General features: G+C 40.9%; 1 protein-coding gene across 1 annotated transcript in view; it reads left to right on the forward strand.

Moving 5' to 3' along the window:
* The first annotated feature begins 5,025 nt into the window (after positions 1–5,025).
* robo1 (roundabout, axon guidance receptor, homolog 1 (Drosophila)) overlaps positions 5,026–18,086 on the forward strand; it is a 328,239-nt gene continuing 315,178 nt past the window's right edge. Inside the window, exons 1-2 of the mRNA XM_056373312.1 lie at positions 5,026–5,135; positions 11,817–11,940. The gene's annotated coding sequence lies outside the window, so the exon portion shown is untranslated. The remainder of the gene's footprint in view (positions 5,136–11,816; positions 11,941–18,086) is intronic.

Below are 18,086 nucleotides of genomic sequence, written 5' to 3' on the forward strand. Positions count from 1 at the left end.
ACACATCACACCGGCGGCGCCTGTGCTACGTGGATCAGCTTGGATGGCTTCTTGCATCAGTCAAACCCCCACAGCCCAACTTCTCATAAAATCCACACCATTCTGTATCATCGATTCGTTCCCTTCCAGAAATGGGCCCCATGTCACACGTATTGTTTCTAGATTAAAAGGGAGTTGGCCAACATCTGCTGTAAATCATAAACTCCCATTAACCAGAGGGAGCCGTCCTGCCACCAGACGCCAGCCCTCACCCCCCCCCTTTCTCTCTCTCTCTGGGTCAAACCATTGTCTTGGTTTCATCTGGAGGATCATTTTTTTTTGCAACCATAGCAAGCCCTCCATCACTGCCTCCACCATCAGAGGGAGGATTCTGGTCTGTGAACACAATGATGTCAGGTACAGCATTAAAACGTTTAACCAAGTGGAGGGACACGGTGACCCCATGTGCTCGCACTATCAGTCAGGTCAGGATGAGAGAAAATGGAGGTCAGATAACGCACAAACACATATTATTCTAAGACACTAAAACAACACTGGGAGGCAGGGAGGGAGGGTCAGATCCACCGGGGCTCATATTTGACCTATTTCATCGCTTTATGTTTTCTCTTTAATTGAGTTAAAGGGTCACTTCACCTAGACCAAATAAAACATATTCTCTCACTTACCTCTGGTGGAATCGAGCCAATTGAATAGATATCTGTCTGTAAGATTTATGTCACCCTATTGACATTCTAATATATTTATGAAATCACAATTTATCAGACTTGATCAGGGACAGAATGATAAAGAACTGAAGTTATTTCTTGTACAGATTAAACAAACAGTATAGAGTATGTAACGTGAGCTTTATAGGTGCTGGTAGGTGGTTTTGTTCCTGTTAGTCAGTCTGTTTCCAGTCTTTGTGCTAAGCTTTGTGTTGACTGTAGCCTGTACAGACATTAGAGTGGTACTAATCTTCTCATCTAACGCTCCCCCAGAAAACAAAAAAAGGACAATTCTCAAAATGTTGAATTATTCCTTTAAAATCTAGATTATCTGCCTGGCTTGATATCTTTATCAGCAGGTGGGAATATATATATTTTTTTGTCTAATTCTGGTAAACTGACCATTTGGATGTAGATTCAGAGAGGTGTTTGGAAATGAGAATCATTTCTCATTGTGGTAGAAATACCCCAAAAATATCTTCCACACTCTATAATGTACATTTGTGTATGATTTCATCCACCACATGTCAGTGTGTGAAATCATTTTGAACCAGACTCTGCCAAAGCAGCAGTTCCCCTTGAGCTGCCCTTGACTTGAACGCACTGAGCCCGAGGCACTGGGCTGAGGGCTGGGCTCCCCCCCAGGCTCCCCTCCCCCAAGGACACTCTGCAGGTTGCCTGTCTGCCTGCCTCCCTGAAAAAAAAAAAAAGAAAAAAAAAAAGCATGTCCAGATACTTCTATTGTTCTGCACTCTGATCTTCACACAGGTTGCTAAAACAAAGCCCCCTTATTAATATTTATAGCCTCTCTGATGGGACGGGATCAATGGTGAGAGGAGAAAGAGAAGAGAGAGTGTGGCTGAATAATCATCATCCATCTACTTCCAGCCCTCCCGCTTCTCTCTCCATCTCTCTGAAGTAGAGGTGAAGTTTTAGAGAGGAATTCGGTGTGTGAGGGAGAAATGGAAATTTGATTGTGATAGGAGAGAAGAATGGCTATATCTACGTTTGCACATATATGTTTAGTTCTGCTTTTGTGGCCTGCCAGCCGAAACCTTGACAGGGATGTTACTGAGTTATTTTTACAATCTTTTTCTTTACATTAATAAAGCTACACAAGACACACTGAATCACTGTTTGCCTTCATGAATGTATATCCTACTGACATCTGTTTTAAACCACAGGCGTATGTTGCCTGGTTCTGTTGACTTTCATATGCCCTAATTTCAGCTCTTTTCCCAGCTGAAGATGTGTGAGAGCGTGTCAAGAGTGGATTTGTAACACACTCCTGGTGTCCTCACTGGCAGGCCCAGCATGGTGGATCTCCAAGATAAAAGTCTGACAGCCTGAGACAGTCTGCTCTGCGTCTTCAGTAGGTGGGCATGCTGCCCAGTGCTCAGTAAGCGAATTAGGTGGGCAGGGAGCCCAACACTGCCCCACTTGACTGACAGTGGCTCTGCCGAGTGGTCTTTAACTGCACAAGGAGAAAGTTATTAATCAGACATGTTTGCTTCGTAGCTTTTCCTGCGCAGGAGGAGGAGGAGGAGGTTTGGTGATGAATGCCCTCACTTCTACACATTTCAAAAGTACAGTTTATCCATGAGGAATGGAGCAGCTTGTACATGGGCTGAGGGGAAATTGCCTTTTCCTTTGACCTGCAGCCAGCGATATGAGAGTGTCTGCCCTCTGAGGTGATGAATACGGTGCAAATTAGAAGAGGAGGCCTTTCAATCTCGAGCACTTTGCCTTTTCCCCATTCTTACAGCTCTAAATTGTTTTCTGTCTTTTGCTCTACAGCCCCATTTCTGCCCTCTCCCATTTTTTCCCTAATCTTCCTTTTCCCTTTTTCTTCCATTTTTATATCTTCTCCACCTCCAGTCCCCCCATGCTGCACTGCAGCAGGGTTCTGGGGGTGTGCGGGTTGACAGGTTGAGCTCTGGGAGGTCGAGGGGGCAAGGGCAGCATTTGCAGATTGTGGGACAGAAAGCTGAGACAGCACGGCCTTCAGTGCGAACATGGTGTGCAGCAGGAATCGCAAGGCCATGCAGAGTCACAGAGCACCGTGACCTTGAGCCGTGAGCGGAGAAAAAAAATCAACACAAATCCATTGAGTGTGGACACGGGCTTGCAGGCCCCACTGCCCTCTGTATGTGTGTGCACTCATTGGCATATGGTGTTTTGCTCAAAATGGATTAAACAGAGCCCCTCATGAATTATTGTGAAAGCCCAGGATAGAGAGCAGCACTGAAAAATAAAAAAAACTAATGTTTTTATCATGTCTGCCTTTAATGATATTCATTAATGCAGCATAATTCATATGCAACAAAAGCTTTGGTCCAGTGTTAAACATGTACATTTTTTATTATTAATTATTGTCATAAAAACTGGATAAGTGCTTGCGTGTGTGTGTGTGTGTGTGTGTGTGTGTGTGTGTGTTTGTGATTAATTTGATTACATGAGATCCATAATTTCTCATTTTATCCTGCAGCTCTTCCTGGTGCCGGTAAATGATGTACGTGTGCGGCTCCTATAAATGCTCCAAATAACACTGCAAACCCAAAAACTACAGTACTAAGTATCCAACTCAAAGCCTGTGGGACAGGAATCTGTGAATTATACGTGAGTGGAATAACAACAGTGTACACTCTAAGAGGAGACTGATGCTTTAAAAATACATGTGATTCCAACTGGACTTAATCTTTATTTGGAGCCGGTCCTGCTGGATTGACATTAAAACCAATCTGTGGAAAAAAGAAAAGAAAATACTTGGCTCTATTGTGCTTTTTTTCAATTTCAACCATCTTTGTAATTAAAATGATAGAGGTGCATTTACTTGGTGCTTATGGAATATGTGCATGTATTCACAGTCCTTCACACACACACACACACACACAAAAAAAAAAGTAAAATTTAGCTCCTTTAAGATTTGTCCAGAAAATCAGTTTCAATCCCCCACAGAGGCTTGGCAGGTAAAACTTTACACAGACTCACATTTAACACCCACAACTCTATTTTAAATCCCAGTCAAAATGCCAAGTTATAACACTGAATATATCAGGTTGAATTGTGAATTAATAGAAATTATAAAGACATGTATAATTTTCTGTGCAGCCATAAATCTCCCATTTCCATTTTTTAGTGACAGAGTGAAGTGTGCTGTGTTCTGTGCTGGAATAGGCATGTGGCATACAGTTGGACCAGCTTGTCACGATGCTTCATCTAACTTTGAATCTTCTTGTTGAAGAGAGACATGGATATCAGTAGTGCAAATGTTTGTACCCAGAGAAGCACCATTTTAATACAGCCAATATTTGCTGAAAAACTGTCACTTCACTTGTTCCCATGTGAAAATAGCCACAAAAGAAAAATAAAATTCAGCCAGGTGAAACAGAGAACACACACAGACTTGAACATAAGATACATAAAACATAAGGTACAAGACATATAATAAAAAAAAAAAAACATAAACTCACAATAAAACACTTTTATTAGGGAACAACTAATAAAACATTTTCCTGCTTACAGTCGGTTTGTAATCAGTTTGAGCTGGATAGCCACCACATCCCAGGGGTTGATGTCATGGAAGAGTGGTTTGTCGTTGATTGGGCTGAGAGGGGAGGAGGGCCTCTCCTTCTCCTTGCCTACAACCCTCACAGCTGGTTGCTTTCCCTTGAATCACAGTTCACCATCAGTTCTTTGTGTTGTTTGCAATAAAGTGTGAGGTATTTTTGAGACATTGCTTCTTGCAGCCAGTAGACGACCTCGTGCAGCGGCCAAAAAGAAAAAAAGAGTAAGAAATATGTGGTTACAGTTTTCTACATTCAGCTCTTGTACACCAGAAACATTTAAGCACCTGCATGTTCAGCAGTGTTTCAGAGACAAAAGACTACTTAGGATTAAGCCTGCTCATGGAGCTCTAGCCCTACAGCTATCATAGTAAAATAAATCCTTATTGTTTAATCATTCATGCTTTACTTTAAATTTAACGGACATAATGTTGAAATTCACATTTAAGGGGAACATCTGAGCTAAAATGGTTAAATCCCTCAGTTTTGATACTTTACATATCCTGTTGGGGAATTATGTGTGTACCCTGGATTACTGCTGGCCTCCACAGGTGTTGTGAATCCTAATTAGAAACTCAGGGAAGTCTGTGTGGCCCTCACCAGCCACCATACACTGCAGTTAGCCAGTAGCTGCTAGTGTGCACAGTGTGTGGCTGCACCACTGCTCTTACTTGACTAGTTTCTCACTTACTGAGGCTTTTAGCAACAGCACAGTCTTGTGTAGATGCTTATAAAGACAAAACTGACTCAACTTGAAGGATCATTGCTTGGAAACACATCAACCAGCACCTGAGTATGGAACAGATTGTTTTCCCATTTTCAAAGGAGCCTGCGGAGACACTTGCATCCAGATTGTCCTTCCAAAGTAAGTTGCTCCACTTATCTGATAGGAGAAAGAACAGTTTGGTTTCAAGCAACGATTTCATTCAAAAATGCTGTCACTTAAACTGTTAGGAAAGTTTTATAGCCATCAACACTGTGCATGGCTAGTTGGCTGCAGTTTTAATATCAGTTGTAGGGTGTGGAAGCTTAAATGAGACATTAAACTCCTCTCCTCTCTGGCCTTTTAAATAGGTTTTATTGTCCAATCAGCCAGACTTCTCCTGTTTGGGTGAAGATTGCTTTGCTAATGTCTGTTTAACTCCTTTTTGTTCAAATCTCCAAATGAAGGTTGAACATGATCCCAAACTCACCCTGAACAACAGCCGTGTACTTACAAGGCCTCTTACTAGACATTATAATCCTCTACAGGACGTTCTCTAAACTTTAAACAAAGTGACTAATCTTTAAAATGTAACGCGGCTTAAACCATGTTTCTCCCATCACTATTTATCCAGCCAGTGTCTCATTTTGAAAACTTAGGAAATTGATCGCTATTTGTTGTTGTGGGGGGAAAACAGCTGCTGAGTGAATACACTGATGTATCTTTTCCTGTTGAGTGCCGCCATAATGCACCAGCCAACTGACACCACCACTGTGTCTACTTATATATATGTGTGTGTTTTGTGGCAGCAGGCTCAAGCTCTGACACGTGGAGCAATACGCTATGTATAACCCAAGAGAGCAGATCCACACAGTCTGCAGTTGCTCACTTATGGACAAGACAATATTGTACGCCATCATCAGTCTTGAGCCTGAACTAGGGGTGAACCAGCAGTAATGATGGATTAATTGTCACAGAGTAGCTTCCACTCACATAATGAGTGTTTTTCATGCTGGGATATTGTGCGGGACAGTGGTTTTTCTTCCTCTGTCTGTTATTCTCTAACTACACCGGTTGCGAGTGAGAAATGACGTACAGTCAGGCTCTCTGCTGGGCAACTACTTCCCTGGGAAATGTCGCTCATTTTCTGAATTGCATATGAATATGTGCAGGGAAAGATTGGATGCTGATGATGATTTATGGTTAAGCTGGGAAGCTGCAGCTGTGATATATTTTTTTTCCAAGACTGTGCACATACAGTAGCAGAAAATGTTACTCATTATACTGGCTCTCTTACAAATGGACCACGTGCACTGGAAATAGTGTTGTACTGCTCTGTGGTTCTTATGGCAATAGTTCAAGATTTTGGGAAATAATTTATTTGTGTTTTTGTGTGTGAGTATTGGAGAAGAAGATGGCTACAGCTCTCACATCTGTCTGGTAAATTTAAGTCTGCAGCCAATAAACAGTTAGCTTAACTTAGCATAATGACTGGAAACTGGGGAAAACAGCTAGCCTGGTTTTATTCTGAGGTAACAGGCCCTGTTGAGACAGCAGGAAGTTACTGCCTACTGCTTTAGAGGTGCTGGTCAGTATATATTTAACTGTGGACAAGGCCGGGCTAGCCATTTCCCTAGTTCCAGTGTTTACGCTAAGCTAAGCTAAGCTAAGCCAAACTAATTGGCTGCTGGTTTTCCATTACAACAACCAGGCATGAGAGTGATGTTGCTCTTCTCATCTAAATCTTGCCAAACTTGTTTTTTCCTAAAATGTCAAAGTATTCCTTTTAAGTATTAGTGTTGTATGTTGATACCTTGATTTATTCCCGTCTCGTGAGGAAAAAGACGAAACAAAGGAAATGGAGGACCTTCAGTTGTGCTGACATATGTACAAATAATACTGCTCTGTGACGTGTCCCATACATCACCAAAATGAATTTTGTCTCATCAGTTGCTGAGATTTCCGACCATTCATCTATGTGACTTATGGTCCCTCTTTAAAGGAGCTCCGTGCTACCTCAACCTTCACCTCACTATGTATCTTCGACCTAATGTGTTGTGCTTTTGGTTTTTACCCATCTGAGTGTGTAGTGTAGTGACACATCCACCGGGACGGCAGACATGAGGTTAAAGCAATTCACCATGGAAGAAACTGGAGCCTGCTTTGGCACCGGTGAAGAATGGGCAGAGACAAGCATGGATACCAGATGGCAGTGAATGTGTAATTACAATTCTCTGGTGCAAAATGAGGCACTGGTGGAATGAAATCTTGCTGCAGCTTCAAATATCCTGCTCGCAAAAGTCTTTGTTTACTTGGCAAATAGTTCCTCAGTCAACCTAGTTTCTTTTGAGGTGCAAGTTTCTCATTGTCAGTGTCTGGTGAGAGCTCAGAAGCCGAGGAAAGGCCATTTGGCACCATCGGTCTGCAGCAATGTTGCTGTTGGTGTCTGCAAGTGTCTTTGTGGAATGGTAATTACTAGGCTAATCAAAAACAGAATGAAGATGGACCAAGACAGTTGAACTGAATTTAAATAGGATGAGCCTATAATGGCTCCCAAATGGAGAGCGGGGGTCTGTGCTCGCCCCAGAGGGACTCACCTGTGATTTACCCTCCTTACTTCTGTATGTGACAGGGTGGCATTGTGGCATCACCCGCCCCCTCCCATGTGACCCCGAATGCTCCCTCTTCCGTAGGAGGGTGCATAATTGTCTAATTAAAAGGAGAGACAACAGCCCCAGCATACCTCATTAAAGACATCGCTCCATCAGCTCCTGCCTTTTCCATTTCTTTTAAAATACCATCCTCGTTCTGGCAGGAAAGGTCAAACAAAGAAAAGTGTTGGGGATGGCTGCATGTCCCTCAGCCATCCCTCCCATAGAGGCTAAATTATTATGTAACTATATAGAATAAAGCCTGCTTCAAAATTTCTTTATATCATTTTTGAGTGTCGAGAGAGAATTTTGCCAACTTGTTGGATCAGCTATGTAAAAGATTTAGCAGCACAACCAGCAAGAGGCATCGAGGCAAAGGAAGAAAAAGCCAACATTTTATTTTAATAACATAAAGTGCATATCATGACAATATACAGAATTGTATCACTGGAAATGGTGTTAAGTGGTGTGCTGCTACCCCGCAAACAAAGTGAATGCAGTCATCTGTTTTTGTATTAATGAGGCATGCACCACTGAATAATTTCAACTGATAAATGAGCCAGGTTTGAGCTGCTTATAAATGAGGCTAGTTGAGCAAAAGGTTCCCAAGTGGCTTCTCTCAGTGCTCAGAATACAGTGAAATAATTAACTCTGAGATTACACCATCTCGATGCATTATAAAGTAATTCAGGCATGGGTGTATTTTTATGCATTTCTTTAAAATACAGTATTTTATGAATGTATTTTCATATGTTTTATTAGCAGCAAGATTACAGTAATGTCGTAACTTGTTATATTCCAACATTAATAAAGAAAGGGCTGTTGTATGCTGTAATTTTGTTTCAATGGAGCCATTTTAGAAGATAAAGGTTTAAAAAAAAAAAAAAAAAAAAAAAAAACAGGATACAGAAGCTGCATTAGGTTTGGCAATGTTGGACACTTCTAAACCACATGTAAATCTATGGCGTGTGTGAGAGAGCATAAAGACACGCGTCAGAATAAATATGGCTGCCGTCTTCATGGTCGTGGTTACCAATGTGCTCCTGCCAATTTCTGAGCCCCGCTCATATGTCTTTCTCTGTCCAGCTGATGCTAAATGTAACCTTTCCAAGAGCAATTATTTATGAAGTCTACAAACACCTCTCTCCCTGCTTCTCTTCCTACTGGCTCCCCTCACATACATACATCATAAATATTTCAAAGGATGGATGTTGGGGGTTAACACATGTCCCATCTGAAATGTCGGTGGCCCCTCCAGTGGCCGGCATGGTGTTGACAGAGCAGTGAACCCACTTTGTTTGGGATGTGAGACTCTATTATGGGTGTTGTATAATCTCCTGGCCCGACATGAACGTGGCTACCCTGAATATGTTCTCATGCAGGATCAGTTTGTTCATTTGGGTGTCGCTTGTGCTTGAGAAAATGAAAGAAACCAATTTTTTTGTCACTCCTGGATGCATAGTGGCCCTCGTAACGTCATAAATATCAAATACTCAGCCTGACAGCCAATCTACTCACACTCTGGACTCTATAGATTTTTTGTCAAGGTCTAAAAGTAGCTGCTTGAATTTTGCCTTTCGGTCTTCAGGGAGCGCAAATAATCTTATCGTTTGGAGTGACGGCACAAGACAGTGGACTGCGTTAACCACACTTGAGTGGTGCTGCTTCATGAAGTCTGTCTGCTGTCAGGAGGGATGTGGCTGCAGTCAAGACTGAACAAAAATAATCATGTGTCCCTTACCAGGCATCACTGAGATGGACACTCTGCACAAGTTAGTTTCATGCAGTGTTATTATGAACCTCTGCTTCACTTAGAAAGTTAGATTCTGCTGCTACAGCAAAGACAGACCTTCCCAACAGAGCTCTGCCATGATAGACTTTATAAGCAAAGCCTTATTCAATACCACTTCTCTACCATTCCTGTACCAGAAAATGAATTGAGTTACTTGAGCCCCAGGTAAATTGGCTAAATTCATATTAGTTGCTCCACAACCTCTTTGAAACGGGAATAATAACAATCCTGTGTTACAGGCTGCACATTAAATGCCTAAACTAGGATTTAAAGCTGACTTTATGTGAATAATTTTGTTTATGTACTTACCCCTGATGTTGATGGATGGATTTGGGCTCTGCTACTTTAGCCCATGAATAATTCATCGCAAGGAGAGAAGAAGGAGAAGTTGGCTCCTTGGAAACAATAATGAATGAAGGAAATTGTCGGGGATAGTGTTATCTAATTAGACCAAGACGTTTTTTTTTTTTTTTCTTCAGTAGGAGAATGACAACAGCATTTCTGAATGACTTTAGAGACACGGGTTGTGCTTTGCATCGATGGGATGCACCCTACTGGTCAGGAAGAAATTATCTGAAGCAATTAGGTGAGGAGTTGATCAAAAGAAGATTAATCTGCAGCTATTTAATGATAGTAGTTAATCATTAATCATTTCAGTCATTTCAAAAATGCTGATGAATCTGCTGGTTCCATCTTTTCAAATGTTCTGCTTTTCGTGCTTTTCTCTTTGGGTTCTGGACTGGAGTTGGTCGGACAAAAAAAAAAAAAAAAAAAAAAGAAAAGACATTTGCCAAGTCATCCTGCATAGTGAGAATTTTGACTTTGACATTTCATAGACTACAAAATGAATCAAGAAAGCCTAACTAATAATGAAAATAATCATTATTTGCAGCTTCACTCTTCAGGCAAAATTTCATGATATTCTTTGTTGTTAATATGCATACCACATCGAATAGAGGCTACAGAAAACTCTTTAGGCTCAATGTAAGTCAATAATATCAATGTACAGAAAATCTGGGACATGCCTAGAATTTCTACCACTGGCCTTTTACCCTTTCAACCTGCGGCTGGGCAGAATGCAGATAGATGCATAAAGGCCAATAGAGGGAGCCCAATAGCTATTTGTCCTCAAGCTGAGACAGGGCAACGGGGTGCAGTTTGTTTACATGCAAAATGCTTTAATGAATTAATGAAAGCAAAAATGAAAGTAAGAGACCTCTAAGTCCGATGCAGGCGGACAGTCGCGGCCACTTCAGTAGCAGCTTTCAAAAAGGATAAATGGTATTTCTTTAGAATCTATTTGTTTGGCCTTTTGTGAGGAGGAACTGAAAGCCAGGTAGAGAGCTTTGCAAAGCAGAGCGTCCCTGCAGACGGGTGGTGAGGGGGGTGTGGAGTCAGAGACAGCTGTGGTCCGTCACTTTTTCAAGGTGTTTTAGCTTTCAGAGCCTTCCAGAGGTTTCCAGGCAGCTATAGGAACTTGTCAGCTGCTTTGCTTCAGCTCCCGAAAAAAGAAACGCAGGGCCTCAGGGGGCCAGCAGGCTTTTCTATCACCACAGTCTTCATAAGCGATGCGGCAGTGGTTACCCCACAATGCCGTCAAGCTCTGTCGGTGTCCTAGACTCCAGTGCACAGTCATAAGGTGGCTCTGTACACATCCTCTAAAGATGAATGAGACTGAACCTTCATTGTGACATGATATGGAGATGATGAGACTCAAACATTTTATCCAGTATATCATGGGAAACAGAGTTTTAAAGCAGAACAGTGCAATGTGTATTTCACTGATGTTGCAAAATCTTTCCAATGAAATGCTGGAGTCTCTGTAAATATTAGTTTTGTAGTGATTTGAACCACCTGGCTGGGGATGATTGATGGACTTATATATATATTTCATTAAGTCAAGGATTTATATTTCTCTTGTAATGAGTTGCTGTGTTCAGCCCGGCTCTGAGGCCGTCAAACTCCACACACAGCGCCGGCGTTTCACTTGGAACGGCTCAGGAATATTACTTCAATAAATATTTGATGAAAGAGGAAGTTCCATCGATTCATTACACTGTGAGTAACGTGTATGTGTTCATTAGGCCGCCTCCGAGTGTCCGTGTGTAATATTCTTTGTTTACAGACGAGGGTCACATATGGGGAAACCGATGAATATGGAGCAGGTAGCCTCTGCTCGTCTCTGAGCTTTGCACAGATGCTCGTATTCTGCACATACACACACTGTACATACAGCCTGGAACCACACACACACACACACACACACACACGCACGTTCTTTAATTAAAACAATTAAAGCAGGTTTGCTGACATGCATACATTTTTAAGAGTGATAGAGATATTTCACAGTTATCCTTTATTGCTTCCTGGTAAAATAAAGCCTCTTTGTGTCTCTTACAGGATCCAAGCCTGGTTACAATCTCACACACAGACAACACCTCCTGACTGATAAAAAAAAAAAAAGCAGCTTCTGGGGGGAAGAATGGCAAAGAGCAACATGAAGGAGGTGGTGAACACAGGGGAGGTGAGTGTCTTTCTGTGTGTGCTTTTCTGCATCCCTGAGTGTCTGTATATTTGTGTGTACAGCTGTGGCTTGAAAGAGGGGGTGGTCTGTACCAGGAGAGGGGTATGGGCTCTGCCCTGCAGCATTTGGCACAAAGGGCCCCTCTCCTATTATGCATGCTGGCGGTATCTGTGGGAGATAAGGTCAGGTCCCGCTAATGAAATACATGCTAAAGGTTTGCATGGAAACATCTCCTCTCAGCTTCTCATTCTTATTTTGAAGCATTTCATTCCGTCCCTCATATTACTTCATTATCGACCCCCGTCTCCCGTCTTTGCATTTATATGAAAACACAGACTCGTGCCGTTTCATCATATCGGATCATTCACCTGCAACCATAACCTTCAACATTTGCTGGAATGAAAGTTCAAACATTCCAAGGACTTATAAAAGTGATACTCATTTAATTAGGACCAATATTGTGAAGTATAGCAGCAGTGCCAGGAAGGAACCCTGCTGGAGCTGGTTCTTTGTTTACATCCCTGTGCTTTGAGTGTAGCTGGGAGGCATGGCAAGTAGAATTCGCTCAGGTGATGGGTTTCGTACGAGCAGATACATGGAGGGGGGGCTCTCTCCCCGCTGACTCTCCCAGCCGGCTCTGGCATTAAGTCAGCCCAGCTCCGTACCAGACGACAGCATGACAGCTGTTTCCTATGACTAGGGGAAAAACACATTGATTCACTTCCACAGTTGGCCTCATTTGGTAAGAGATGGAGTGTGGCCAAAATACTCTCTCCACTGGCGCTGAGACGTGGACAGTAGAAAAAGGTCAGTGGCAGCGGAGAGGAGGACAGAGGGGAAGAGCAGCTTTCAATGACACAACCAATATTTCAGCTATAAGTGGATTTTAACCTTTGTCCATTGTGTGGGGTGAACCTCGATGCTTTTTGGTAATTCTTCTGCAGTGCAAAGGCAACATGCTCTAAATACACATTTTCTAATAATTGAGTTTAGATCAGAGTCTAACTTTGACTGGGCTATATTAACTTTTTTACTATTTAAAAATAAATGTCTAATTTTAAAATTTGCAGGAATGAGCCAAAAACCAAAATCTGGCTTCAACCCTGTCTCGTGCAAATTATGTTTATGTCTGACTAATTTTATTCCTCAGCCTTAGCCGCATGTTTATTTTTATAACCATGACGACAAAGGTCTTTAATAGAGGACCTATTTTAACCCAAACCACAATCTTTTCATCAGTAGTTTTTGTGCCTAAACCAAACCAAACCGTTCCACAGCCTTAACTGCATGTTTATTGTTGTTCCCACGACGATGGAGGTCTGGTCCGCCTTTACGACCTATATGGTTGTGTCAGTTGGAGGCAGAATCCACATGTTTGAGATATTAAGCAGCTTCTGTGGCAATATGGGTTTGAAATGAATGCTGACAACAATGCAGTGTCAAATAATTAATCTTCTTAAACTTTGTCCCAAAAATATTAACATCATAAGTGCTTTAGATGCAAGTTGCGGGCCATTTAAATGCTGCTGTTTTTCTGTGGGTACAAGAAAATAGCAGCCTCATAACTACTGTGTGTGTTTCAGGCAAAAAATGTTCTGGCCTTGCAGCCAGACATTAGCATTTATCCTGCTGTCCGTGGTATTGATTTGTCAAGTGAACTCTCATGCTGACGGCTACCTTCCTCTGGTAAGTGCTGTAGGCTCTTGAAAAGCCTCAGTGCTGTGCTTAGTGCCAGTCCAATGCCCAAATTCAATCTAATAGTTAATGTAAGTTATATGAAAACCCGTAGTAAGGGTGTGGAAAATGTTTTATTTTCACTCGAGAGGGACAAAAATTTGTTTTCACAGCTTGTACATGTAAGCTGTAAGAGCGATGATGCAGGAATGAGGTCTCAGCACAAACATTTTAACACATTGGCACTAGAAACGCAGAGAAGTTTAACCAAAACTATAACGGTCACTGTTTTGTTCCTGCTGCTGTGATCTCGACCTGCTATGCAAATATTATTTTTCTGGAGAGGATGTAATAAATTAATCAAAAGGAAAAGCTTGTATCATGCCATGCGGTTTAAATCACCGGTGTAAGAGATCTCTGTTGTACAATCAATAGTCCCCTCATGCTACTTCAAACATTGATCCTCTCCTTTGAGATTTAATTAGTTCCTGAATATGCTCAGTGTAACGTGAATATTGTAGTATAGCTATCGAACAGTGGGATGATCTATACTGCATTTGTCCAGGGATCAATTATGAATGTTGTAATTTGCTATTGATGTAATTGATTCATTTGTCCAATTATACTGGAGACAGTCGTCAGCCCTTTTTACTCTGCAGCTCATCGGTGAGGCGTCCTCAGGAGGAACAATAAGCAGACACTTCTCTCTTTACCACTGCATGAGCCTGCCTCTCATTTGTGATCATTGGATATATTACTAATCAATAAGTTTATGTATAAGGAAATTATTCATTGCCTTCCTTAAATTTGAATTATTTTATTCAGAGGTGGATGGTTAACTCTTACAGGCATAGTTGGGTCAAAAATGATCTGGTCTTTCTGCTTTTGCAATATTTTTGTGACAGAAATACTTCAGCATTTTACATTCCAGGTCCTCTTACTATTCTTACCCCAGTTTTCCATAATTAGTTCAAAAATGATTTGTATGCAATTGACAGCGGTTTTACACAACATCAGCGCTTTGTTTACAACTATGAGAAAGAGAATATAGAGAGCCAAAGTGAAACTGGAACTTTCAGTTCTGTTCCAGCAGTAATAGAATCTCATTCAAAATCCCATAAAACATTTGTAACATTGCTAATAACAAAAAAATACAACTTCAGAACTGAGTCTTTCTCAGCGGTATGTGGTGTGGCTCGCTTCTATGTGTTCACAAAGATCGATGAAAGAAAAGCTGAATCAGAGATTGTATTGAGTTACAGGAGCTAGTGGAACAGAGGCGAGCCATGACTTCAGCTCTCTATGCTAATGTCAAGTCGCTAGCTTTATAACTAGCTGATATATTGTGGTGTGTCAGGTAAGATATTGTCAGTGTGGATGATGAGTGGTTTAGTAGTTTGGATAAATAGACCATAAGTTTGATTATATGATGATAAACATGACAAACTCGGCTTTTAATAATAATGCTGGTGTGGAATTCAAATATTGTGAGCAAAATTATGAAGACAGCAAAATGATTAGAATTTAATGTTTTTTTTTTTGTTTTGTTTTGTTTATGTACCTATGGACAAGTGTAGGTTCCACTGACCTATGCATCCATATAGTTGTGATGTCTGTAAAAGCGGCAGTTTCTCATGTCCTTAGACGTTTTGAAACCACTTTGCCACCAACCTAGGCAGAGATTGCATTGCATATAAAATCTCCTTTTCCCTCTTGATGTTGTCCCTACAATTTCCTCAAATAAGTTTGTGAAAAGAGTCTGAACCACAGCTTGTCGAGTATGGGTTTTAAAACTACAACAAAAAAAAAAGGTGGAAGACATTTTCAGAACCATTTCGTTACATCTGAGCAGCAACAGACCCACCTCCCAACTTTTTTTTTTTTTTTTTTTTACTCGTTTCTCAAAAAGACGGTTTCAACTAAACTTATATCTTTCATATAAACGAATATTTTTTGAACAACTACCTGCAGCAGTAGAGACTGGCTTTAGACCTTTTTGTAGTTGTAGAAGTTTTGGCCACATTTTGACTGACAAGGTTATAAACCATGCATATTTAACACCGACAACACTGTACTGATTCTGCTCATATCGTCTAAAACGTTTTTGACTGGTTCATTGATCCCCCTGTCTTCACCCAGTGTCCACAGAGTCACTCGAGTCAAGTTGCTCTATTCATACCATAATCATACAATAAGGCTCTAGCTAATCAGTTAGCTGAATCAAAAATGATTTGTTGGTAGGAATTGCATGTGCTCACACCGTTACACTAATGCTTCCAATGTCAACAAAGATGACAAAATATTAACGCAATTTAAATTTGAATATAGTTAAAAAGCCACCAGAGGACTGTAAAATTCAATGCAAATTTACTAGTTTAATTGCATTTAGTCAAACTACTCCCCCAACACTACAGCCGCTCAGTGAGTGAACCAGCCCCCTGCTCTCCCACAGCTAATAAAATCACACTGCTGGGAAAACAATGCAAAATTACAAATAAATTGAACAGAACCAACTGAATAAATTAAATGGAACATGACAGATAAACTTCAGGTACCTTCATTATCTGCTCAGTGGTCATGTTAATCACATAAATAGCTGCCGTGGTAGTTTATTTAAAAAAAGAAAGAAAAAAACAATGTGTATTCTTCAGGATTTATGTGAATTGTTTAATGCAGTATATTGATAAGAGGCCTCTGACAATTAAAATTAAAATTTGAGAGCTTTAAAACTTTAATTAGCTTTCTGTGATTCATTATTGCTGTTGAAAAAATCTGGAGTTCTTACATTTCTTGTTAAACATATTGCCAATCCACTCAGTGCATGATCTAATTAGAGAAATTTCCTGCAAACATTATATTTCTGTTGATAAACCACATCTGTCTGTTTCATGCGGACAGCTGCTCACTATGCAATAAGCAGCTCATTCTGCTTCAGGTGCATCTGCAACTTCACTAAGAGCTGCGGATCTGTCGCTCTTCTGCAGAGCTGACTGCTTTCAAACAGAGGGAGTACACCAAAAAAGCATCTGTCCTGCTTTGAGTGTTAATGTCACATCCTCTTCGCCTTACTGCTGTTCCCAGTTGGTCATCTCATGGTCAGTGTGGTCTCAACGGCTCGATCAACCTGGTATCTATTACCTTTTTCATCAACGCTTACTTCAGCAACAATTGTCTTTTTAAATGCTCCCTCTGAAGATGGGAGCAGTCATTTAGTGCTGGTCAGTGAATTAAAGCACACCAATGGATGCCCAACCTTTTCCGACTCATGACCCACTTCTCAGAAATGTTGGTGGCACACATCGGACCCCATAACATCCGATAGTATAGGACGTGGTCCGGCAGGCGATGACTAAAAAAGTTCCTATCATTGGCTTATCACAGGGATAGGCCTTGATACAAAAATAAAAACTGCATTGTTTTCCAAATGATTTGTTGGCCCACAGGTTGGGAATGGCTTGTATAGAAGTTTAAAATCATTTGTCTAGAGAAAAAAATATGTTTTATTAGTTGATATTTTTCAAAATTGTGAGCAAAAAGATGCATAATGTTCACTTAAAGTTTGCATGCAAAAACATTCAGATCTCAGCTTCCTTCCGTGTAGCTCATTGTGACACTTACACTGATGAGCCAAAACATTGGCACTTACCAGTCTGCAGCTACGCATCCCTATATACACCAAGGTGTGATGCATTGCGTATTGACACATGGCACATTTCACCCAACAAACCTTCCTGTTTCCAAGATGCTCCGACTCAGTCATCCGGCTCTTGTCAAAGTCACTCAGATCTTTACACCTGCGCATTTCTCCCACATTCAACACGTTGACTACGAAAACCAACTGTTCAATTATCACCTAATATATCCCAGACCTTGACGTGCGTCTTCGTTATGAGATAATCGACATAATCTTTTCGTCTGTCAGTGGTCATAATGTCTTTGCTCATTGGTGTGAATCTGAAGTCTGTTTCTTTCTGCATGTTGTTGTTCACACCAGCAGAGAGAGGTGATTGAGATGATGTTCCTCACTAAAGCAAAGATGGCACAGCTGTGGTTGTTTGGAGGCTTGCTGTTTTGTTTGAATCAGTCATTGTAATACCTAAAAGACGTGCCAGCGTGTGAAGGCTGAGAGTCGCTGTCAGTTTTGGTGTTCTGCAGTACTTCACTACACAGATAAGGAAATATTAATAAAAATAAACATTTCCTCTCTATCAGCTTCTTACTATGACTGATGGAGTCATGGCTCATGACATTACGTCTGTGCACTTTTTTTCTGTGCTCTTGTCACTTGTTTGGAATGGGCAGGACTTTTTTAATGAACTTTATCTATGATTGGTGTTTATTTAGACATGAATATTAAATGTTAAAGAGACAAACTTAATGTTCCTGTATTTTACACTTTTCCGGTATTTAATTTGAACTTTTGTTATTGATAACATATTTTTGTGGTTTTAAGAACCAAAAATCATCTGGAT

Source organism: Seriola aureovittata, chromosome 4, assembly GCF_021018895.1.
Source record: "Seriola aureovittata isolate HTS-2021-v1 ecotype China chromosome 4, ASM2101889v1, whole genome shotgun sequence".
Taxonomy (NCBI): domain Eukaryota; kingdom Metazoa; phylum Chordata; class Actinopteri; order Carangiformes; family Carangidae; genus Seriola; species Seriola aureovittata.